Here is a 25,575-nt window from a genome sequence, read left to right on the forward strand (position 1 = left end):
AAAAAGCAGACCCAAATTTGTTCTTGAAGCATTTCAGAATGATAATTGTCTGTAATAGTTGGATTGGCATTTAGTTCAACATGTGATTCTTAGCCTTTTCAAATCTAGATGCCATCAAAAAGATAAGACATAAAAAAGGACTGTAACACAGCCTTTGCCAAGTTATACTATAAATTTGATCCTGTGAAGCATAGGATTATCTATTAAACCAAATCCAAGGTTTTAGTGGCGACTGAAACTAATGTTTTGATCATTTATAAGAGTGATATGACAGACTGAGGAGACAACTTCATGGATAAGATTGTTAAGAAATTACTTGTTAACAAAGCCATTAAGCATCACCAAACTGTAAACAACGTGCTAATTTTAACAAAGTTTCTATTGTGACTTGCTATGAAATCATAACTTTGAGTGTATCACTGGAGAGGAAAATTCTATCCGCAACAGCTGTAGTAGCTACATATCAGGTCGAATGACCTACTCAGATATCTCCACCATGTTGAATTGTGGCCATAATTAGGGATAACCAGATATCCACACATCATAGAACTGAGATGCAAAAACCAATATTTGCTTTCAGTAAATGGATGGAATAGACATCAGGTACATCCATGAGTAAATGTCACAACCAGTGTCGATGATGCTGCAATCTGGACATTGACTAGAATGGAAGGAGCATAGCATCTGCTTTGTTTATGGACTGGTGGGTACTGGAGAATAAACTGGCCATGCTGAGTAACAAAGGTAGAAGAGCAATCAGTTCTGCCAAATGACTTAGCAGACACTAGCCAAGTTACAATGCTGTTCTGTATTGTGCAGCATAGTAGGTAAGATTATTGATACCACCTGATGACTCAACAGGTTCAGGACAACCAGCTACCACCAATGGACATCGTTGTTCAGGACAACCAGCTTCCACCAATGGACATTGTTGTTCAGGACAACCAGCTTCCACCAATGGACATCGTTGCAACTGCTTCCAGAATCTTGAAGGAGCCAAGTAAGGTGTGCAAAGAATAGTTCTGGATATTACTGGCTCAAACACTTCAAGAAACGGGTTGAGGCTTATCCATTGATTAACTTACAACACACTTAACGTTACGTGTTGGGAAGTAATTGACATGGTAGTTCAGATCCATGGAAGAAAATCTACGTAGATCAGGTAACTACTTTATTCACCCACAAGATAAGCAAGATGAAGATTAGCTACACGTTGTATAATGATTGTACTTTATACCTTAGGCATTTCTGCATAATATTTTTTTCCATGCACTATAGCTGGCTTTGTGCTTCAGATATTCAAAAACTGGACACTTTCAGAATATTCAATTTGTATAATCAGAAATATTTTATCATAATCAAACAAAACATTGGAACTTTCATGAATTTTATGTTCGCTAATAGTTTCACTATGCGTACTTACATTTGAACCTGACAACTAAAATGCTGCTGGGGTAACATTTACAAGATGTGGACAAATTACTTTTCTGCAAGTGTGAACTTTGGTACTCATATCTATTTCTAGTAAACCCATTACCTGTTGAATGTTTCGGTGTGAAAGCTGGAATATTCTTATATCAGCATTAACGAAATCAACATATCAATACTTATTCTAACTATTTCCTAAATAGAGTTGTATACGGTAGGTATGGCTTTATTGTCGAGAACAGTCACCAGTTATGGACATTTGACAAGCTGAATGTCACTCCTTTTATGTTAGTATGCATCACAGAAAAGTAATTTAGGTAAGATCAGTGAAATAACACCTATTCCAGTAAAGAGTTAACCAATTCACCTTCCATCCATCACTAACGTCTCTGTCACACACACTTGAGGACGGGTGTATGCTTTGCCTCTGTATCAAAAGTTTGTATAGCTTACCTATGGATCTCTCCTGATGGACTCACAGCCCTTAGTGGACAGGAGAATCATTAGGCAAACTGATTCCAGAAGACTACGCTTTGCTGAGCTTTGACTCAACCTGTGGAGTTGCTCAGTAATGTGATGATGACTGTATCTCATCTACATGCCTAAAACTCAAGGTTTATCAATGATCTATGATCATCTTGTTAGTTTTCTCTAATCCCAGGAGAGCCTATACTCCTTGAAAGATAAGGGCGAAGTACGAGGACTCGCTGTTTTGGGTCAGCTCATATTTCTGACTTTCACCAGCCTTTCATGGAGAGGCTCCATGTTACTCAACCAATCATAAGTGGCATCCTCTGGCAATGCTTACCATATCTGAGGAAACAGTTCATGTTGGTAAAGCCTGTCTGCCAATGACATTTCATGTCCCTTTCTCCCGTTGATGGAAAGCCACGCCAACACTCCTTGGTCATTCAACTTCTACACTGTCAGTGTTAGAGACGAAAAATAGTGCTTCAAGTGACATCTATTCTCTGTCTCGAGCTCAAAATAGTAGGGGATGGCTGTGAAGGACCTTCACAATATCATAAAGTTTTGGGATCTAGGAGAGGAATTTTCACTAATGTAGTCACTCTTCTGCAAAGCCACTCTGCCTTAGCCTGGACTCATTTCTACAGAAAGATGAGTGATCTGGACTAGTCCTACATATGTTCAGACTAGTATACGTTACTAAAGCATTGAAAATCTGGTCGTTCACTAACTAGAGAGAACACAGACCTCTACAACAACTATGTTCTTTGATCACAACACTAAAATTTCACCTCTTTTAAATACTACTCTGTCAGGTGTCACATCTCAGAAATGTCTTTCAGAGTGCCAGGGCTTACTAATTAAAGATTATAAGTTAAAGTATATGTGTGTCTGCTTATCTTTTTGATATTTAACTGAATTCTTTAGAAAGAAAGATACACACACGAATTATCTTTAGAGTAGCAGAAACACAATGACAGATAAAACAATGAACCAAAGGCAAAAATGTTGTGATTGTGTTGGACTGGAAGTGAAACTTGAGGAGCTCTCTTTTATTAGTGCAGTGTGTGTACCATTGTGAGGTGTGTTATAACTAAATTAAGCTACGTAATGAAAATAAATTCAAAGTTAAAACATTATTTTAAAATAAGAAGTGCTAAGATTTAAACAACACTAAAACTTCATTAAATCTTGCAAAAAGCTCTAATATAAAATTAAGTCAAATAATTTACCAAAAATTCTCAGTCTACTAAATATTCTGAATACTAGTGGAAGCCATAGTGTAGATAATTTAAAGATTATAAGAGACTATATCTCAAATGGAAGTTTTTGAGGCAAAATTATCCAATGGTTGTCTTTCTCTTGCTACTCTGGTGGATATGCCCCCGGTGCTGGGACCCTATCCAATTTGCTGATAAAAAAGACAGTTTTTAATTCCTGGACATCATTAATTATTTTCCCTGTAAGAAACACGGTTAACTGCCAATAATAGACGAGGTTTTGGACAGAGTTATTAAAGACAAAACTTAAAATGCATTTACTTGAACGATTTTTCATGTCTAAACTGAACTAAAAAAGTAGAGATTAAAAACAAACTATTAACTAAAGGAGTAGAACTAACGGCGTCATTATGCATTACATTATGAATAATTTGTGATGAAATAAGTTATCTATATAGATCCGAACTAAATATTAAACTGTTAAACAATGTAGCTACTTATAATCGATATTGCTAGGAGTTTGTAAAAAATGGAAAATATATGATTAAAATACAATGAAGTTAGTCTTAAATCCATATACTAAACTATCAATGCAAAATAACCCACACAATAAAAAGTAACTAAATATAATTATAAAAATAAATATTATATATATTAACATTTCAGCTAACACTGTTCATGAACTAATGTTAAAAAATAATGGAATATAACCATTTATAATACCCATAATAGTTCTTGGCTTCATATACTATCACTTGTTCCCAGTTTTTAATAGCGAGAGTGAGGACTAGCGGTAATATTACAGCCCGGTGGCAAAATAATTACTTACCTTGTTCTAGATAGTGATACAGACCTTCTTTATTATTGACAGTGAAATATGACCTTCGTTGCTTTTGGTTAAGGTATAACATTATCCGTTCTTTATGAAGAATGCTAAATGTCAGGTTATTTCCTGTTTTTACGTTAACATTTAGCAACATGATAATGGGGTTTGAACTGTGAGTGGTTTACACAGGCAATATTGCTTGGCCTGAAATTGTGGTACCGATAACTTGTTTCTATTGGGCAGTGTTATAACCTGAAGTATTGTAATGCGTTCTATAAAAAAATGTTTTTTTTTTCTTTTCCTTTCAGGTGACATTTTTACATCATTACCTGCAGGTGCATCCATAAACGTGTCATGGCACCTCGCCTATCCTCACAAGGTAATGGCTTCTGTGTAAAATTCTAATATTGGTCATTTGATATTGTCCTAAATCTTATTGTATTCTTGTTACAACTTCATATAAATAGTATTCTATATCTTAAATCATTTATATTCTACACGCATTCACGATAACAGTCCTGGGATTCTGGTTTATCCTCTTTCTACAAAGTAAATTGCTATTTGGGATTATCAAATAGTCCAGAAATACCACATTTCAAGGAACATGAAAGAACTTCTTTGACTGTAATAAACTTGACATAAATTAATGTCAGCCTTTTCAAATAGAGTATCATGGGCGATTTTACGAATAAAGTAATTGCAATGTAGATGTAAGGAGTGATAGGTTTAGGACCATGGTATAAAGTCACGACGAAAGAAGCCTTATTAATGGTATTAGTTCCAAGAGTTTTCAAAGTTAACGATTTCATTATATTTATCAAGTAGAAAGTTTCACATCCTCTGTCTTCCATCATACTCTGACTGGCCATTTTATTCGGATTCAAGTCCAATCCCAATATTTAATTGAACCATTTTTCGTCGTGCCACGATACCAGTCTGGACTAGACGTGAAGTATTAGGTTGAACTGTCTTTCGTCGTGCCATGATACCATTCTGGACTAGAAGTGGAGTACTAGGTTGAACCATCTTTTGTTGTGCCATGATACCATCCTGGACTAGAAGTGGAGTATTAGGTTGAACTGTCTTTCGTCGTGCCATGATACCAGCCTGGACTAGAAGTGGAGTACTAGGTTGAACTGTCTTTTGTTGTGCCATGATACCAGCCTGGACTAGAAGTGGAGTACTAGGTTGAACTGTCTTTTGTTGTGCCACGATACCAGCCTGGACTAGAAGTGGAGTACTAGGTTGAACCATCTTTTGTTGTGCCGGTCTAGACGTGACATGGAGTAAGTTCCATCAAATGTTTTGTTTGTGTCGAGTTCATAAGATTACAGCTCGTCAGATCGCATCATTTACTCCTGATCATTCATTGCTCACATTTTGCAGTCCAAGCATCACTGAATTAGTGGTTTTCGGTTTGTTTCTGAGGTACGTGATTTTTGAACTGATTGTGGGATGATATATGAAAGTTTTTATAATGTATCAAGTCATCTCATAAATTATGTCCGAAAATTGAATACAGAAAGTGCATCATTATTTCTGTCTTTGTAAAAAACGCTAATGACTAAAATATGTAGTAGGACATGCATAGAAATGTTCAGACAAATAAAAGAAACTAACCCAACTCCACTTTTTCAGATTATTAATCAAATAAACTCGTATGAAGATGGTTGTGTCTGAGGAACACATTAGTCATATAAAGCTTTATGAGTTTAAAAAGGAAACAGTGCAGCAGAAACTACACGAAACATTCAAGGTGTTTATGGTGCGGAGTCTCTCAATGAAAGAAAATGTAGAAGATGGTTTTAGAAGTTCAGATCACGTGACTACAGCTTAATGATGCGCCACGTTCAGGTTGTACTGTTGAGTTTAATGATGACCTGCTGCTGACTGCACTTGATGAAAATTGTGCTGTAACAGTTGAAGAACTAGAACAGAAGCTTAATTCAACCCATTCAACAGTTCACTGTCATCTGCAACAGCTTGGAAAGGTGACAAAACTTGGAAAATGGTTCCCCTATGATTTGACAGAAGCGAACTTTAGAGCAAGAGTGGACATTTGCACTTCTCCGCACTCTCGTGAACGTAACTCATCTTTGTTGGACAAGTTAGTGACTGGAGATGAAAAATAGATATATTATAAAAATGTTAATCGCCGCAGACAATGGTCTCGGTGCTGCTAAACTGGTTAAAGCACAGCCCAAAATGGACCTCCACCCTAGGAATGTCTTGTTAAGTGTTTGGTGGGATATTGCTGGTGTGATCCACTCTGAGTTTCTGCCACTCAATGTAACGATTACATCAGATTTTTATTGTCAACAGTTAGAGCGCTTGAATGTTGAATTGAAAGTAAAGAGGCCTACTTTGATCAATCGTAAAGTTGTTGTGTTACACCAGAATAATGCACGGCCCCATACAACAAGGATCACATCTGCAAAGATTGAAGAGCTAGACTGGGAAAAACTTCCACATCCTCCTTATTCTCCAGATCTTGCACCATCTGATTATCATCTATTCCGAAGTTTACAGAACTATCTTGATGGAAAAGAGCTTGGAACACATAAAGATGTCAAAACTACCCTCTCTACAATCTTTTCCTCCAAACCTCAGTAATTTTATAGAAGTGGCATTTAGAAGCTTGTGAATTGTTGGCAGGAAGTAATTAATAATAATGGAACATACATTATTGATTAAATAATATTAATACCGTTTGCAATTGTTTCTCTTTGTCTGAATCTAAAATCGGACATTACTTAAGGAATGACCAGATAATTGGTATTCCGCAGTTGAAAAAGGATGAAATGTAACCATCGTTGAAAGAACTGACCAATCTGAAAACAGTCAGTGTGTCGTCTGTTTATGATCAGTCTTATTTTCTTTTGTTTATTCATGAGTTTTAGTTTACAGAATTTATTAACGTTTCTCTGTTGGTTGGTTTTAGTGACGATTTCTGTGTACAGCTGGTCTAAGAAACGGTATTAATTTTCGACTTTTCTCTAAACGGTCATCATTTATCACACCCTTTAAAACTAACTTGTGATATAACCCAGATATGATTAATATATACACGTGTGTGCATTTGTAGAGCTCCAACAATCACTTGTTATATCAAATGATTAGTCCATTTTGTAACACCTATATTGAAAGCTTAATTTCACGAAATATGTGTAGAGGAAGCAGTCCCAATAAAGCAGCCAATCATCGTATAAAATACACACTTGTACGTCTCATTGTATCCAGTTCGAAACAAAAAAATGTAAATATAATGAAATATCTCATGGAATATAAACAGAATTTTTTCATCTTACTTTTGTTGTCATTAGATAACTAATCGTTTATCGTTTTTTCTTAATTAAAATTGTTATTGTTCAAATACAAAATTCGTGCCCTCCAGAGGTACAGTGTCATGTCTGCGGACTTATACCGCTAGAAACTGGGTTTCGATACACGTGGTGGGAAGAGTACAGAAGTCCCTTTGTGTAACTTTGTGCTTACTATCAAACAGTAACAACAACAAAATTCATAATTTTTGTTAAGCAAATTGCGAGGGGTTAGGAGATTCAGGATACAGAGTAGTCGGAAATCTAGTTTTTTATTAAACATTAAATCATTGCCATCAAAATTATTTATAGATTAAATACACGAATTATTGTAGATGTTGTAGATATATCACAACAAATTAAGAATTAGAATGAAACTTACAGTTTACTGAAGTTAACCAATATCGTTAGCTCTTCATAAAACTGTTGGTAACTTACGTGAATTAATGAACTAAATAGAATGTTGGTTTTCTGAAATGCTGACAACATATTTGTAGAATGTTAAAATATTCTTAAATTTTAAATTTGTATATTTTGTCCAAAATAGAAAGTTTAAAAGAGTTATGTAGTTTAATTTTATAAACACGTCTGTCTGTTCATCTACCACTCTAGTGACGTTACGTTTAATGTATTATCAGTCATATGACAGATGTGTTCGCAGGTGAACCGGGTTCGTATTACTTATTATGAACGTGAAGTATTGACATGTTTATTCCTTTAGTTATAGAATTATTTTCGTTTTCTGTCTATTATTGTATAATTTAATCAAGAAGCTCTTCTTGTCAAAGTTATTACATAGTTTTCGTGTCATGATATGTGGAGTTGTGACTTTACGGGTGTTGCGTGTTTCCCATATGACACCCCAATTCTTGACGTTACAAGGGCGCCCACAAGAATATGAATTTAAAAATAATTTTCATGAGATATTACTAGGTTCTTGAACAACCTAACAACCCACACAATTTACTCCTAAACAAAGGGGGGGGGGTAGAATAACCAGTGTTCTGATTGGCATGACCAGTTTGTCCTAGATTAAGATTCAAGGTAAGCTGTTAGCCGGCGTATTGTTTTCACCAGCGGGCAAGGCGAGGTTTTCCTATAGACGTCCGGGTTTACTAAAAAAATCTTTTACAGGAACTATACCCGTGACTGGCACGTTGTGTGAAAGAAATATGACAATTGTGCCTTTTTTTCTTTCCAGTGTAAGTGACGTAACTGAAACTAGTCAGATCGAGATGGTTGTACAGTAGCATTGTTTAGTTATTTCTAGCATGAAATGAAAACTACAAGTTGCAGAGATGCCAACCATTACGAGTTTGGTGTATACATTACGACTATACGCTCATTCAGACAAATATTACGACTTGTTGCAGCTCCCAAATTATTATATATTATATAGGCCTATACAATAAAGTGATAAATTATTCCCCCAGGGCTTGAAAGGAGTGAAATAAAATTTCTAGTGAGATACAAATAAATTTTGATGATAAATAAAAGACATAGACCAAATGGCTACTTGCGATAATCATGTTTGTGCTTGAAATTAAAAAAAAATATTTGTATCTCCGACGTCTACCAATAGTTTGAGTGTGGTGCTTCTCCATACTGGGTACGTGGGGGTATCCATAGTTACGTCATCAGTGCTTGTCAGCCAATCAGCGCTCGCGTAGATGGGTATTTCTCGTTTTCTGAGCGGCATAGAAACACCAATGCGATCGTTCACGAGATGGAAAAAAGAGGCCTCGTTCACCAGATTGTCTTGTTTCTGGAAAATCTAAAAGGACTAAAACTGTAAATCAAAAATTTAGGAAAGAGTATAGTGCAAAATATCTGGTAATTGCATCACAAGTCAGTGACAGTCATGCGTTTTGTATAGTTTGTCACATCGATTTTTCTGTGGTGCATGGCGGGATAAACGATTGTTGCAGACATACAAAATCAGCATCTCACCAACAAAAGGCTGAAGCGAAGACAAAAACGATGTAGATAACGACATTTATGAGTAAGAATTCAGAATATGAAAAAGTATTTCAAAAGAAATTTTTAAATTTATTTATTAAATACACAAAACACAGTCATAAATGAGCAATCAAAAACAGTAATAAATAATAATAGTTATAATAATAATATAATAATAAACAGCTTAGAGACATTGGTCAGGCCAAGTAGCCGCAAGTGATAAAGGGCTCTGTCTACAATAATTACGCTCAGTCATTTGAAATAGTTGACATCTCTGAAGTTGGAAAACCCAGTAACGTTATGTGTTAAATAGAGTTGCTCAAAAAATAGCTGCTTGCGAATGAATGTTGGAAACAAACGAAACTCGGAACAGTTCTTAAATTAGATCTGACTGGTAAGAGTAATCTAATGAAAAAATATTATAAAGACTCAACAAGCAGAACTTGGCATGACCTGGTGGTCACGGAATTCGAATCGAAAACTGCGGACTCGAATTTCGTTGTCGAACAGTCAAGTAAGTATTATAATGTTAAGGTAAATACCACTTTCGTAAGCACAGAGTGGCCCAATATTTGGTAATAATTCAACCAATTAAATGGAAGCAGTATTTTATTACAACTCTTAAATTAGTCGCTCATAACTCAGTGATCATTATTGAGATTGACTGTTATTTACAAGATATAACTTACTATACGCAGAAACATTCAGTCTTCGTGTAAACAGGGAAAACTTTATCAAATAAAAAGCACAAACCGTAAAGAATAGAATTAATGACGAGGTAAACAGCAACATTTTACTGAAGTGTTGGTACCATACATCATGATTATTAACTTTATACTGGTGTTGTGGTACTAGTTCACTTTATACTGATATTGTAGTACTGATTTACTTTATACTGGTGTTGTGGTACTGGTTCACTTTATACTGATATTGTAGTACTGATTCACTTTATACTGGTGTTGTGGTACTAGTTTACTTTATACTGGTGTTGTGGTACTGGTTCACATTATACTGATATTGTAGTATTGATTCACTTTATTCTGGTGTGGTACTAGTTTACTTTATACTGGTGTTGTGGTACTGATTCACTTTATACTGATATTGTAGTACTGATTCACTTTATACTGGTGTTCTGGTGCACGTTATACTGGTTCATTTTATACAGGTGGTACTGGTTCACTTTATACAGGTGTTGTGGTGCAGGTGGTATAGGTGAGCACTGCATTCATGTTTGTACTAGTTAGTTGGTGTTATTAATATATTGTACTTATAATACACGTCTAAAGGCATGCTAATGCCGGTATGTAAGTTGGTGTTATTAATATATTGTACTTATAATACACGTCTAAAGGCATGCTAATGCCGGTATGTAAGTTGGTGTTATTAATATATTGTACTTATAATACACGTCTAAAGGCATGCTAACACTGTTTTGTAATCCAACAGGGTGGTTTCAAGTTGGAATTACTGGGTGAAGACGAGCGCCTATTGGAGGATTTAACACCCACGACCGCAGAAACCAATTATATAGGTTCAGAAGACTCAACGTACGTGTATAGTACTGATATAATTAATAGTTTTAGCTGATACTTGTATGTTATGCTCTGTGATTAGATTTGTCATGAAAAGCAGTACTTTGTTTAAGTTGAATTTTGTCTTGATTAGTTATATACAATTTTGTTAATTGATTAATTATAAACCTTTACCACATTTTTCTTAAATAATTCATTTTCCACCTTGGTCAAAGATCGGTATTATTTCATCAGCGACAGTGAACTGGTTTTCCTGGTTGGTCACCAGTAGTGACTGAATTTTGTTAACTATTGTATTAACCATCGTGATGAAAATTCGTTAACTAATTTACAATCGATTATAAACTAAGAATTCTTTTGAATCTATCTTTTATCGACCGTGTCTTATAACTTTTCATTTTTATATATAGAGAGACAGGATAACATGATTGTAATGTCAGTAAACGCGTGGTGGTTTCTATGTTTCCAACCTAATTTCATTGCGCCCGGCCTGGCCAGGTGGTGAAGGCACTCAACTCGTAATCCGAGGGTCGCAAGTTCGAATCCCCGTCGCACCAAACATGCTCGCCCTTTCAGCCGTGGGGACGTTATAATGTTACGGTCAATCCCACTTTTCGTGAGTAAAAGAGTAGCCCAAGAGTTGGCGGTGGGTGGTGATGACCGGCTGCCTTCCTTCTAGTCTTACACTGCGAAAGTAGGAACGGCTAGCGCAGATATCCCTCGCGTAGCTTTGCGCGAAATTCAAATTAAACAAACAATTCTATTGAGCTTACTTAAATTATAATTTAAAGACAAATTTATTGCATCCGGGACAGAAGAATATATAAAAACTTTTAATGAAACTAATTTTGTAACCGTAATAAAAAAAGAAAAAACAATAAACCAAACTACTGTAATTTTTCTGTTTACGTAGTTTGTTCACTATGAATAAAACATGCATGTTTATTTTACTTCTCTAGAATTAAGAATGACAACTGTTTTCCTGAACATTATTCAGTTCTAGAATAGATCTAAAATGTTTTATTCGCTAGTTTTTTTTTAACATTTGATTTTAGAGTCACTCAGGGATTCCAAAATTGGTTAAGAGCTTCAGTTCTCTGACACGTTGCCCAGTAATAAGAAAAATAAATGGGTGAAAATAATTTTTTTATTAGTGGTAAAATTGTGGGGGAGAGTTTGACAAAGTTTGATTTTCAAAAGTCTAAATTCCAGTGTGAAATAGTTTTTAAACTTACCAGTATTTTATTGTTATTAGCTGTTAAGGTATGAAAATGAAAACAATTGCGTACGAATGGTGCAGAAGCTAAAGCTGAATTCAGTGCTTGAAGTGCGAGCACTTAGCGACCACGGTCCACTGATTCTTATTTTATTTCTCGCAAAGCTGACAGTGTATGCTAATACTAACACTAGCGGCACGAAGTAATAAATTCAGTCTGCATCTAATTAGTTTTAAATAAATATTTGTTCTTGAAAGCATGCCATGCCAGCAGTGAATGAAAATAGAACATCAATTACAAAGAATGAAGGCCCGGCATGGCTAGGTGGTTAAAGCTCTCGACTCTCTAATCCGGGGGTTGCAGGTTCAAATCCCTGTCACACCAAGCATGCTTGCCCTTTTATCCGTGGAGACGTTATAATGTTAAGGTCAATTCCACTATTCGTTGGTAAAAGAGTAGCCCAAGAGTTGACGGTGGGTGGTGCCTTCCCTCTCGTCTTACACTGCTAAATTAGGGACGTCTAGGTAAAAAACAAACCAAACAAACAAAGAATGAAAATACCTTCCTCCCCTTCACACAGTTACTTTTGTTCCAAGAGAGTATTACTCTTTCTTATGATGATCCTTTCTCACGCTATTATCCTCAATGGTAACATGAGGTTAAAAAGTGTGTTATTTGTATATGTTGTTTTTCATTGAATGGCTAATTTAACAGTAATGATTAGAGTGAAAGTGGGTGCCTTGATGAAAAAGAAAAATACGTGAAGTCCGTTAGATAACACTTGAGCGCACAATTAAATTCTACCTCAGCACAAACAGTTCGTGATATCTCGTAAACACAGTAAAATAAAATAACCTGTCATTATCCTGGAGGGATCGAAAAGATTTACAAATAATTCACGTGCTGATAACCCACCCTATTGAATTCCTAAGTGAAAAACCGGCCATTCAAAGTTCTGGTTACAATATATATTGCGCATATATATACTAATAATACGTTATAAATGTCACTAGCAGCTCAGGTATAACAGTTCAACAATTACTACAACAGTAACACTTTCATGTATTTCCTCCTACCTATCTGATCATGTCATCTTGGACTATCACTACAAAACTTTTCCAGCTTGACTGGTTTGTGGGTATGTTATTTTGGTATTCCGATAAATATTTACAGATTTATTTTATAAACGGTGAAACATGTCATGCATGCACTAAAATACTTTTCAAACGTAATTCAGTATAACAGATGACAGTTGATATCGACATATAAGACACGCGACAGTTTCTAAAGGTAAAGTATATACTTTATACAGGTATAACATTAAAATGTGAACAGACAATTGTATTAAAATATAAATTTTAAAATGAAGTAGTGATCTTGCTATAAAAAAGTAATAAAACCCTACTTTGATAGCTTTATATTAAAATATAAATTTTAAAATGAAGTAGTGATCTTGCTATAAAAAAGTAATAAAACCCTACTTTGATAGCTTTATATTAAAATATAAATTTTAAAATGAAGTAGTGATCTTGCTATAAAAAAGTAATAAAACCCTACTTTGATAGCTTCATACACTCGGCTGTAGGCCACACTAAGGATCAAATTTTATAAATTTGTAATTGTGGTTTTAATTATTGTAAAACTATGGTTATCAGAGATAAGGTGCTACTGAAACTTTATAAATGTTGTGTCCGTTCCATGGACATATAAAAAACTGAAGAACTAAATAGGAAAATAAGTAGAATGTTAATATAACGTAGGGATCTTTGGTTACTCGTACAGTTATTGAAAGATGTATCTAGAACAAACAAAATTCTGCAGTAGTACACAAACAAGTACAGTGATACCAGTTTTAATACAATTTTCAATCTCTACTTTGGATTTAGACAGCTTTCATTAGCTGTACCGATCATATTACCTACGACTATTAAGTTCTTCATTCAGAATAAGTGCAATTGGCTTGATGTACAGGTTATCAGTTTGAAATTCTCTGTCTCCCAGTATAATCAACTCCAATCACTCGCTGCATGGGGCATGCTATCTGGAATCACTGAAGTGAGTGACCCCATATATACAGAATTGAAGAATTCTGTTTTGGGTTCAAACTTATAAGCTGTTCTAATACCATACGTCAGTCACTTCTTTACTGGAGCACTGCGGTCTATTAGGCAGCTATTGAAATTACTAGCAAGGAAAGTCTCACTGACGTAACGTATAACATAATGTTTAGGGCTTGTTTGTTTTTGAATTTTGTACAAAGCTACTCGAGGGCTATCTGTGCTAGCCGTCCCTAATTTAGCAGTGTAAGACTAGAGAGAAGGCAGCTAGTCATCACCACCCACCGCCAACTCTTGGGCTACTCTTTTACCAATGAATAGTGGGGTCTAATATTTAGGAACAGCAAAGAACCTATTGGTCCATCTCGGCTGTCCTATCCTCTAATCCAAATTGAAACTTAAATAAATAAATAAAATGATAAAGTCAGCTTATTTTACTATTGATATGTCTATATTATATAGATATTATATATCTATCAAATTTGGTTTTTAAACTCACTCAAATTCACTTCCTCCATAACATCCGAAGGAAACCCCTTCCACAGGTCACCCACCCTGTTTGAAAAATAAAGTTGCCTCAGCCGAAGATGGCTTCTACCTTACCCAAATCTATATTTGTATTCTCTAGTTCTATAACTCGCTGTTAAATACGAAAAATGTCGAATCATCAATATTACCAATTCGTTTTACAATCTTAAACACTTCAGTTGGATCTCCTCTAACTTTTCTTTTTCATGAGAAAACTATTTTAAGGATCCTAACCTCAGCTCATATGATAACCCTTTTATCCCAGGTACCATCTTGGAAACCCTCCTCTGAACCCTTTTTACTATTCAATGTCTTTACTAAAATAAGAAACTCAAAACGGAACACAATACTCCAAATGTAGTCTGACCAGTGACCTATACAATAAAAGTATAACCTCTTTAGACCTGTATTCTGTTGGTACAACCACAAAATCCTATTTGTCCGGCGACTAGCAACAGCACATTGCTTGGATAGCTTAAGAAATTCAACCAATATCCTTTTCTTTCAATGACAGTGTTAAGGTTATTCGCATCCAAATTATACTTATAATTCAAAATATGAAAACTGCATTACTTTATTTTGCACTTCTTAAAAGTAAAACCCATCTGCCGTTTATTTTCCCAACTCACTAAATAATCTAAATCCGTTTATAAATCAGCAACATCCACTTCACAGCCAGTTACACCCAAGACCTTAATATTAGCTGCAAATGTAAGTAATTTATTGACCATAATTGCCCATCGCCAGTACAGCGGTATATCTACGGACTTGCATCGCTAAAATCAGAGGTTCGATTCCCCGCGGTGGGCTTAGCAGATAGCCCGATCTGGCTTTGCTATAAAAAAACACGTACACACACTTGACCATAATTTCATTTGTGTCTCAAGACGACTGGTATGGGTATTAAAACCTTTATTAAAATAAAGTAGAGAACAACCTTTTGACCTTCTTAGGTTATATTCAGGTTAACAAAGATTTTGCAACTCTTTGTTGCCGGGCACATGTCTTGGGGACGAGAGTATAAACGGGTACAGGATTGTAAGGGGTGTTGCAGTATATGCTAGATTATTAATTAGTATAGGTATAAAGGTGTTCCTTTGTTCCCCGCTGGGGCAGCGGTAAGTCTTCAGATTTACAATGCTAAAATCAGGGAATCGATTCCCCTCGGTGGACACAACAGATAGCCCAATGTGGCTTTGCTATAAGAAAAACAAACAAATGTTTCTTTATGTTGGTTTGATTTGAGTTGTTGTAAAGTATGACTTCTTTATATATATATGGAATGCAGCAGTGTAAGGTTATTTCTTGGGTGTTGTTTACCGTGTTGTTGATCTTTGCGTGTGTGATTAATTTTTTCTAACAGTTTTGGAGGAAATCTGTTGATGTTGATGAAATGTTGTTTTATTTTGTTGATTTAATTTTATCGGATGAACATAGTTTTGTGGCTGTGTTTATTTGGTTTCTTAATATGTTGAGTTTTTTTTTGTTTCATGTGCTAAGTCCCAGGGAATGTATAGTCTAATATTGGTGATTTTTTTCTGTGGATTTCTGTTTCTAATTGTGTATCGGTTTTTGTGATCTTTAGGTTGAGAAATGCTATTTGGTAAGATTTCTCGTGTTTTATCAGACTTTCCATATCTTTTCCCACAACCGGTGTAAGACTAATAGCCCTACAACTTCTGTTACTTCCATTGGAAATGGGAGTGACATCAGATAATTTCCAATCTGCTGGTGGTACTTGTCCGTTATTCAAGGACTTGCGAAAAAAAATATGGCAAATAGCTGATATATCCACTCCTTGACCTCCTTTAAAACCTTCAGGAAATATTACCTGACATAGGAGCCTTATCATTCCTTTGACTTCCCAAATTCAGAATTTATGTAACCGTTTTTTAACTTTTTTTTATCTATCAGTTGTTGAAGATGTGGAATACTGCTGGTCTTCATTGGTAAAAACTGAAGAAAAAGTAGAATTTAATAACCATGTTATTTCATAATCATCAGATACGTTTTCCTTCATCATCCATCAAGGGTCCTATCTCTATCCTAACATTGTGTTTACCCCTGATGTACTTTAAAAAATCCTTAGTGTTAATTGTTATGTTTTCAGCCATTTTGTTTCATACATCACATGCAGGGGAACAATACGATTAGATACCTTGTTTGCTTCGTCGTTGGTAAACACTGAAGTTATATCCATTCTCATTTTGTCAGGAAGGCCTAATAATTGTGAATATGTTGTTTTTTTTAATGTGTCAAGTACACGCTTACAGTTTCTTACAAGCGGGCTCTTTACTTTCTATTTAACACTTAACAAACACTTTGTGCCGTATTCAACACTTAACAAACACTTTGTGCCGTATTCAACACTTAACAAACACTTTGTGCCGTATTCAACACTTAACAAACACTTTGTGCCGTATTCAACACTTAACAAACACTTTGTGCCGTATTCAACACTTAACAAACACTTTGTGCCGTATTCAACACTTAACAAACACTTTGTGCCGTATTCAACACTTAACAAACACTTTGTGCCGTATTTAACACTTAACAAACATTTTGTGCCGTATTCAACACTTAACAAACACTTTGTGCCGTATTTTCCACACTTTTTACATTGTTTACCGCTTTGTTTTTGTATCTGTTTAGAGCTCACAACAATAAAATACTCAAGAACGTGGGTATAGTAGGGGCAAAATCACGCACTAAAATAATGGATAGCTAGATCCAGTGTCAATTCCAAATTTTACTGTCCTCATAATTGTAAATATTATCAATTTGTTTGTTTGAAGTAGAGCACAAAGCTACACAATTGACATCTGTGTTCTGCCCATCAGGCTAGATTTATAGCGTTGTAAGTCTGCAGACATATCGCTATACCATTGGAGGGGGCAGTGTCAATTTGTATTCGAAAGTATGCAATAGATGTCTTTGAATTATTCCATCTAACACATTTCACACAGGAGGTATTATTATTACGGTTACGTATCTTCACTGGGCCTGTATCTATTATTGTGTGTTGGATGTAGTTTACCTTTAAAACTGCGCACTCTAGTGTCGTAAAAAATAAATACAAACCCTTCTTGCTTGTCCCATTGCTTCTTACATATCTTGGAAACTGCTTTTTTCTTTCCCTTAGTCATGAATAATAAGACAGTAACTAGTTTTACAGTAGGATTCCCGGTCGTTCAAAGCTTTCTTTGAGATCGATTTTCAAGCCATCCATGATGGTAAACTTTATGATTCGACGCACGTGATAGCGTTCGCTAGTAACAAGTCAACGAAAATGATGTTTAGATTGCGACTGTTCGGTTGTAAATAATCTGAGTTCGTTGTATCATGGTTTGAACATCGGACATTTACGTATATTGTCGGTGGCATTCGGCGTTGAATAATACGAGTTTGTTAATATATATAAATGTGTGTGTGTATAATAGCATGTTTGAACGCCAGATGATTACGCATATTGTTGGAGGTATTCGCTTGTGTATATATTTACTTTCGTAGAAAAGCTAATTATTAATTCGACACTCAAACTCGGTTTTGCGTACTAATTTTTCGTGCAATTTCGGCAGGCAAATACCCATGGTATTACGCATGCGCGAGTACATTTAAACACTTCCGTTATGGATCGACCACATACACTTCATGAAAAAACTTCGAACTACTTGAATTTTTGGAAGATTTTGCGCGAATCAGAACAGATTCTCGTGGCTGATATTTTGCGAGAATCGAACCTCGAATTCGTTCCAAAACTCTAGCCCTGACTATTTACTTCCTACTCCTTATTACTGTAACATTACTTTTAGGCGTAATATTCGTGACAAAATTCATGATAGATTTTGTCTCATTCTTCCCGATTCATCCATAGATTTTAAACTGGTGGGGTTTATGGATGTTATTTCTTATAGCAAAGCCACATCGGGCTATCTGCTGAGTCCACCGAGGGAAATCAAACGTTTAGCGTTGTAAATCCCTAGACTTACCGCTGTACCAGCGGGGGACAGATGGGGTGGAAGTGTTGGATTGTAATTTTTGTCTACCTAGCTCCATCCTCAACTCCCATAAAAAACAAACAACAACAAATAAACAGAATAACAATTCTTTCATGAATTTCGAAACACTATTTTAAAATGAACTTTCATCGCTGTAGGTCACTGTCCATTACACGAAGGAATTTCACTGAATATAATGTGGGTATGTAGGGTGATCTAAAGTTTAGTATGATTTTGATCACAGATGGTTAGACTTATTAGTTCAGTTACTCTACTTACCTATCTTATAGGATTTACCACAACTTACTTGAGCACATATTAAAATACATTCCAGTAGCATAACGGTATGGCTTACAGCTCTGGAATCCGGGTTTCGATGCCCCTGGTAGGAAGAATACATAAGCTAATGTTTAACATATGGTTTGTTTTGACATCTTGTATAAGCTAATGTTTAACATCTGGTTTGTTTTGATATCTTGTATAAGCTAATGCTTAACATCTGGTTTGTTTTGATATCTTGTATAAGCTAATGTTTAACATCTGGTTTGTTTTGATATCTTGTATAAGTTAATGTTTAACATCTGGTTTGTTTTGATATCTTGTATAAGTTAATGTTTAACATCTGGTTTGTTTTGATATCTTGTATAAGTTAATGTTTAACATCTGGTTTGTTTTGATATCTTGTATAAGTTAATGTTTAACATCTGGTTTGTTTTGATATCTTGTATAAGTTAATGCTTAACATCTGGTTTGTTTTGATATCTTGTATAAGCTAATGTTTAACATCTGGTTTGTTTTGATATCTTGTATAAGTTAATGTTTAACATCTGGTTTGTTTTGATATCTTGTATAAGCTAATGTTTAACATCTGGTTTGTTTTGATATCTTGTATAAGTTAATGTTTAACATTTCGTTTCTTTCTAATGTTTCGTTACAATAAATTATTTCACTTTTCAAAAATATTTATACTTTTTTATATTTAGCGTCATAAGTAAAGTTTGTTTGTTTGTTTTGGAATTTCGCACAAAGCTACTCGAGGGCTATCTGTGCTAGCCGTCCCTAATTTAGCAGTGTAAGACTAGAGGAAAGGCAGCTAGTCATCACCACCCACCGCCAACAGTTGGGCTACTCTTTTACCAACGAATAGTGGGATTGACCGTCACATTATAACGCCCCGACAGCTGGGAGGGCGAGCATGTTTGGCGCGACTCGGGCGCGAACTCGCGACCCTCAGATTACGAAGCGCACGCCTTAACGAGCTAGGACATGCCGGGCCCCATAAGTAAAGATGAACAAGAAAAGATATACACCTTTAAAAGTGATATGTCTGAGTTAATAAGGTATGATATATCTTTAAAAGTGATATACCTTAGTTAATAACGGATGATATATCTTTAAAAGTGATATACCTGAGTCAATAACGTATGATATATCTTTAAAAGTGATATACCTGAGTTAATAACGTATAATATATCTTTGAAAGTGATATGTATGAGTTAATAACGTGTGATATATCTTTAAAACTGAAGTATTTGAGTTAATATAAATACATGTTTAAAAGTGATATACCCGAGTTAGCTGAGATACACATTTAAAACTGATATAACTGAATTAACAGCGCATATATTTAAAACTGATATATTTGGGTTAGCAACGTATCATTAAACATCAAGTTTTTGTTCAAGTGAGTTGTTTATTTTATATAACTTGGCCCAATTCGGCAATTAATAACAGTTTACAGTCCTTTGTTGTTGTTGTTTTGAATTAAGCACAAAGCTACACAATGAGCTATCTGTGTGCCCATCACGAGGTATCGAAACTCAGTTTCTAGCGGTGTGAGTCCGCAGATATACCACTGTGCCGCTATGGGACCAGTCTTGTATAAATGAAGTGTAAAATTTTGGGCCACTATTTTTGCTTAAAGAAATTATGCCTTGTGTTACTTGTAAACATTTCAGAGACCCCAAGGGTCAGCCACAGTCACCCTTAATTTAGAACTGCCGGCCATAGCAACGCCCACCGCCTATACAGTTACTGTTGATCGAATGGTTTGTTCGATAAATTTTGCGCAAAATTATTTGAACGCTGTGTGCGCTAACCGTCCCTAATTTAACAGTGATAGACTAGATAAAAAGCAACTAATCAACATCAACCACCAACTCTTGGGTTACTCTAACTGAATACTGCAATTGGCCGTCATATTACAACACCCTCACGGCTGTAAGGGAGAACGTGTTCGGTGAAGGGATTCAGATCCTTAATTCACAATTTGTGAGTGGACCGCCCTAACCACCAGCTCATGCTCGGTCTTGACGGAACGCCGTTAGTGGCTGTCATTTAAGATATGTATTTTGAACTGAAGTCTTGAACGTCAAGTGCTTACTTTTGATAATAAGGGTCGTGTTGGAAAACGTAAAATATTTTGGTTAACGCACTGCAAATGAATATATATCACGAACAGTTTTAAAAATTAATGAAAAATACGCAGAGAATGTTGAATATATTTTATAACAAAGAGAAGAGGTAAAGGAAGGATATTGTGTTCACACTATATAAGTCACCTGATACTTCCGCAGGCATTAATGTTCCAATGAAAACATTTAATTTACAGTTCTCGATAGCCCATTATTCTGTATATCGTAATATGATAACTTAGAATGTAAATACATTACAAATATTAAGTACAGTAAAAGAATTATTTGAGTGAACCCAGTTACTAGAGATATCGTAGTTGTAAGCCTAATTCCATCAATTAAATGTTGCCTCCTTTCTATCAGAATCTGGTTAGGTCAGTTTGATCTTGATATAGGGGCCAAACTAAAAACACAGTTTGGAGTTACTGCTCTACTAAACCACGCCCTTTTCTTCAGTGGGAACTGATCGTGGTAAGTATACTGTACTGTTACAGTGTTGGTTGGGCAGGGTAGATAAATATACATGTTTTTCATTCGGGATAAAAGTAGATAGAATGTTAAATCTTTCTGTTGATTTAGTATGGAAGTGGAATTTCCAACGTGAACGACATCTAATACGCACGTAGGAGGATAATATGTCAGAAGCACACGTCACCTCAAAGGCTTCATGCAGCTCTTCGAATTGAATGTCGAGGTTGACTGTTACTTTTATGATACATCCACTGTGTGAAAGTAATGAGGGTGTCTATCACATTCAGTTTTGAGCCCTCGATATTTCGTCAACTCCACACACTATCCACTAGGTCACGCCCGGTCTGTTAATTCAGAGCTGACGTGCTCATTTTGAACTGATAAAATACCCTTACGTCTCTTTACTTTTTACTTTTTTCTATGAGGTCAAAAAGGATAAAACTGTAACAGGTATGGAGAATCCTACTAACACCGATATATATATGTCTTTCCATTCTTTTTGGTACGTTAGGGCTTTGAGCTAATTAAAAATTTGTGATGAATTATGTTAGGTTTATGCCATTGGGGTTTCACAAAAGCTTTTTCATCAATTTTCTATAACGTATTGTTCCTTGGCCTCTAAAAACTGAAAATTGTGTCTTGAACTTTATAAACTTGAAATTCCTCCTAGGCCTTTTAAACGTGTTCCTTGGCCTTTAAAATTTGAAATTTGTTTCTTGAACTTGGAAAATTTAATGTTTCTCATAGGCCTTCAAAAGAGATTTATCTCAGGCCTTTAAAGACTAAAGATTGATCCTTGGCCTTCAGAAAATAAAGATTATTTCTTGGCCTTAAAGATTAAATATTGTATTTTATTGATTCATTGGTGACGTATTTTGGATTCACTTACAAGAACAAATATTTGGAATTATTTTCAGTGTTACAGGGTAACTTAGAGTTTTGTAGAGTATAGAGACTGCATAATTTACGAGAGAGACATTACAATTTCATCTTCGTGGATAAAGGAACAGCTAAACTTTTTTATAGTAACATTTAAATATTTGCTAGGGGTATAGAAAATATTTTTTTTATTGAAAGGAGTCGCAACTTCTAGGGTAAATTAGCTGTTGAGTATGAAACTACGTATCTTAAAGTGTTCTTTATTCAGACGTATTTAAAATAAATTCTGAATACAAACGTCATTTCAGATGTTTCTACGAATACGATATTTAGGCTTAGACAGATGTTACTTTACATATAATTGTTTACATTTTGTAATTTTTTTTTTTCGGGGTCTATATATAGTTTCCTTTGATATAGAGACATCTAGTGGGTAAGTAGTAAATTTAACGTTCGAACAATCTGTAGAGGGCCTTAGTGACTTTGGAAATATCAAAACCTTTGTTTCTTTAGTGAAAATAAATTAGTGAACAATACGTTAAGAACTCTTATGAAAGTTAAATATGTATTGAAGAGTCATAGTCTAGTTTAACCCTAAATTTGTTGCTAGAACTATGCCACGATCCTTGAAATATAGTGATAAATTTTCTCATCGTTAGATCTGCTATTAATAATTTTTCACTTTTGATTGCCATATTGTTTACACTCCAAACACTACCACATAAACCGAGACTTATTTTCATACAGCTTCCAAATTGCTGTAAGAAGTGACCTCTTTTGGTGAAAGTCAAATGCTATGTTTATCGTACATTTTGACAAAAAAACTTAGTATCTAAACGCTCACAGCATGTATGTATGCGTGGGTTTTCTTATATCAAAGCCACATCAGGCTATCTGCTGAGTCCACCGAGGGGAATCGAACCCCTGATTTTCACGCAGCAACAAGAATTATTTGAATAACAGCGATAAGAGACAAAGTTAACCGACTATTTCAGCAGAGGGAACAATTTATTAGTTTTATTAACACATCTCGCGGGTTTGAATCTTCGTCACACCAAACACGCTCGCCCTTTCAGCCGTGGGGGAGTTATAATGCGACGGTCAATCCTACTATTCGTTGGAAAAAGAGTAGCCCAAGAATTGGCGGTGGGTGGTGATGACTAACTGCTTTCCCTCTAATTTCACACTGCTAAATTGGGGACGGATAACGCAGATAACCTTCGTGTAGCTTTGCGCAAAATTAAAAACAAACAAACAAACACTGTTAACACAACAGCGACCTCTGCTTTCGAAGAAGAAGAAACAGAGGAGAATTCCTTTTTAACTTCTAATTTTTCCCTTTTTCTTGATATTTCTCTTACTGGATATATAGCACCCCGTTAGTACAGCGGTATGTCTCCAGATTTACAACGCCAAAATCAGCGGTTCAATTCCCCTCGGTGGGCTCAGCAGATAGCCCTATGTGGCTTTGCTATAAGATAAAACACAAACACTTACTGGATGTCCTTTCGTGTTCACTTCCACATAGACTACGTTCATTACGTCTGAGACACCATATTCACTTTTAACACCAAATAACAGGAACAGATAGATCATATTTCCATGGTATTCGTTTTCCTACGCTGTGGAACAGGAACTAACAAATAATATTAAAGTCCTCAGTGAAACAACAGTTGTGACGTCTCGTCTTCGAAGAACATAAATTCTAATTCATAACTATTGTTCTGGAATATTATCAGTAAATTCGAAAATGTTCCGGAGGTTCGTAATCCACGTGCTAAGTCGCGAATTTCGGTTAAGGTTAAAACATTCCTTTCAGGTATGTGGCTGTTAAAGTGTTAGTACACACCACGGAGCTTTGGATATTAAAATATTGTAGACTCATTGTGTTAGTTATATACCACAGTTCTCTATTGGGAGGGTGGGTAGGTTTGGCGCTTTATGGGGCAAAGTAACTAGGATATCACTACCTTCTCCATTGGGATATGAGGGCATTACAAACTCTGGTTTTAGTAAATAATTCAGTGACTTCCTGTAGAATATGAAGATATTACAGATAACTGTAGTATGTTGTGTATATATATATACATGAAAATATTGACTTTTGGTTTTATGTGTGTCTTCTCCCTACTTATAGGGCACAGATGTACACAATCAACCTTCCCAAGAAACTGACATGTAAGAACTGTACAATTCGTCTATTACGTCAGGCTAAAGAATGGGGGAACCGATACTTGTTTTGGAGTTGTGCCGATGTGTCTCTGATTCCAGGTATATAGTTCTCATCTGATACATTACATAAATGTACTGGCTTGAAATGTTCTGTTATTGTTAATAGCACTTTTTGTTAATAAAAATAAAAAGATTGGCCATAATTATGTAACCATTCGCTCTAAATCAGTGCAGACCTCAGCGGTGCTCATGAGGTTCAACCTTATTAAGGTACAAGTGTAAAGTTGACGACCTGTTATGACTGTAACATGTTACACAGTTACCTGGGAAATGATAGTGATATCTGTTACCATAATATTAAGCTAAGAGAAAAAAGGTGAAAATTCACATCCTAGAAAAAAAGGAGAAATTCTAACAAACACACATATTTGTTGGAAAGGTGAGAATTCACACCCTAGAGAAAAAGGAGAAATTCTAACAAATACACTTATTTGTTCCAAAGATGAGCGTTCACATCCTTAATTGTGGCAACATTTCATGTGAATAAATTTTCACACTCGTGTTACGTATTCCAAGATGTGAATATATAAACAAAATGGTAAATCACGTATGTATTATGTGAGAAAACAAAACAACTGAAAACAAAATCACTTAATTTTATCATTACTGTAAAAACATTATAAATATAAAATTTTGAAAAGTCAATAACTCTTCAAAATGTATGTATTTATAACTAAGCTTACACATGTGATGTTTTAACAATATTGTTATTTAATAATTCTTTACTGATAAACATATTGTTTTAGAGTTTGTATTAAAGTGTGTATATAATTACAAATAAGTCATATCATAAACTAAAGCCAACATCAAGTTCGTGACAGCTCACCATGAAGAATCCTTTTATGTTAGGGTACACTTACCTTGACTTAACTGAGACCACGGGGTTGCCGACGTCTCTCACTAAACTTGGTAGAACAAGTTATGACGTCATATAACGTGATTCCGATTACACCCTCTCACATGGAGAAGGAAATATACAAAAAGGCTGACATATTCAACGACAACAATAAACAAAACTGCCCAATT

General features: G+C 35.3%; 1 pseudogene across 1 annotated transcript in view; it reads left to right on the forward strand.

Annotated features, from left to right (window-relative positions):
- The window catches only part of LOC143233652 (uncharacterized), a 56,977-nt pseudogene that overhangs the window by 1,699 nt on the left and 29,703 nt on the right, over nt 1-25,575 (forward strand). Inside the window, exons 2-4 of the transcript XR_013018266.1 lie at nt 4,251-4,321; nt 10,668-10,768; nt 24,455-24,588. The product of XR_013018266.1 is annotated as an uncharacterized LOC143233652 (transcript). The remainder of the gene's footprint in view (nt 1-4,250; nt 4,322-10,667; nt 10,769-24,454; nt 24,589-25,575) is intronic.

This window comes from Tachypleus tridentatus, chromosome 1 (assembly GCF_004210375.1).
Source record: "Tachypleus tridentatus isolate NWPU-2018 chromosome 1, ASM421037v1, whole genome shotgun sequence".
In the NCBI taxonomy this organism is placed as follows: domain Eukaryota; kingdom Metazoa; phylum Arthropoda; class Merostomata; order Xiphosura; family Limulidae; genus Tachypleus; species Tachypleus tridentatus.